Source organism: Budorcas taxicolor, chromosome 14, assembly GCF_023091745.1.
Source record: "Budorcas taxicolor isolate Tak-1 chromosome 14, Takin1.1, whole genome shotgun sequence".
Taxonomy (NCBI): Eukaryota; Metazoa; Chordata; class Mammalia; order Artiodactyla; family Bovidae; genus Budorcas; species Budorcas taxicolor.
In genome coordinates, this window is record NC_068923.1 from 43,363,778 (window position 1) to 43,365,353 (window position 1,576).

A 1,576-nucleotide genomic window follows, 5' to 3' on the forward strand; every position below is an offset into this window, starting at 1 on the left:
TTCCGAAGCCTAGAAGCGAGGACGCTGGCGGGGAAAGGCTCTACGGACTCTCCCTCATGACCCAACCACCTCCGCCGGTTCTGCCCTCCCATTGGCTGAGACCATTCCAAAGCGAGGATACGCTATCCAATCAGAAACTGTCTTCTTAGACTAAAGCGTTCATTGGTGACCAAGGGAAATACCCAAAGTGTTAAATCGGAGGATCCAATGAGAACCCGGAAAGAGTGATTTGGCCCAAACGACTCTCCGTCTATTAAGCGCTAAGCCAAGAAACATTACCCAGGAGAAACCCTCGCAGTTTCCCGACTACAATTCCCAGAGTTCCGGCTCTTGAGGAACCTCTGTGCCCCTTCTTTCAGCAATTCAAATTGAGCTTTACTTCTCAAACTACTCGTTCAGTTCCAATAAAGCAGTTTTGTAATACTTCATTCGCTTCTGTGGGTCTTAATTCAGAATCTTTTCAAATTCTTTTGTTTTTGCCTAAGAACATTTGCACTATCTTCTTAGCAGCGCGAGGGTTGCAAAGGACAGGGTTTTTTTGTTTTAAATGGAAGCTTCTTTTTGGAACGATTTTTGCCGGGGGTGGTGCGGGGGGTTGGTAAGGAAAAAGAGACAAATGATGAGATAATTTTCTCCAATTCTTAAGGAAGTATTTTTTAAACATTTTTTTCTATTTAGTTTATCAAAGTAAGGATTTAAATACTTGTTTAATTCACGGTGATCACTGACATTTTTGTCTAGGTATAGATTTTATATTTTTAAATATTTCTCTAAGCATAATTTAAATCCCACAGGCCAGTCTGAGTATAATGATTGCGTTGCACTCAATAACCTCATTGAATAATTCTGAATTCTCTTTCACAGTTTCATTCTGCCAAGTACTAAATATATTAAAGTTCAAAGGAATTTGACAGGCCGCTAATAGAGAAAGTATGAGTGAAAATAAATATCCCAAGCTGTAGTCTCTGCTAACGCCTCCAAAATTTGATTCATCTATACATAAATTTAAAAGCAAAATAGATACTTCTGCTCAAATATTTTTGCCTTCTCTTGTCTGGTTAGGGCCTCCCAGATGGCACTAGTGGTAAAGAACCTGCCTGCCAATGCAGGAGATGTAATAGATGCAAGTTCAATCCCTGGGTGGGAAAGATCTCCTGGAGGAGGGCATGGCAATCCACCCCAGTAGTCCTGCCTGGAGAATCCAATAGACAGAGGAGCCTGGTGGGCTACAGTCCATAGGATTCCATAGGATTCTCAGATACAGTCAGATACAACTGAAGCGACTTAACATGCATGCATGCATCCTTGGTTATTCTACTCTTCCTCCTAATTAATTTGAGCAAAAGGAGCAAGGTTGAGTAGAAAAGGTCTCTTTCACACCATTTGACCTATATCAAAAATACAAAAACATGTTTGGCTGGTTTCTGCTTCCCAAAGTCACAAGAGAGAGTGGTGGTAGTAAGTAAATGTTATGTTGTTGTGCTCAGTGGTGTCTGACTCTTTGTGGCCCCATGGACTGTAACCTGCCAGGCATCTCTACCCACAGAATTTTCCAGGCAAGAATATTGGAACGGGT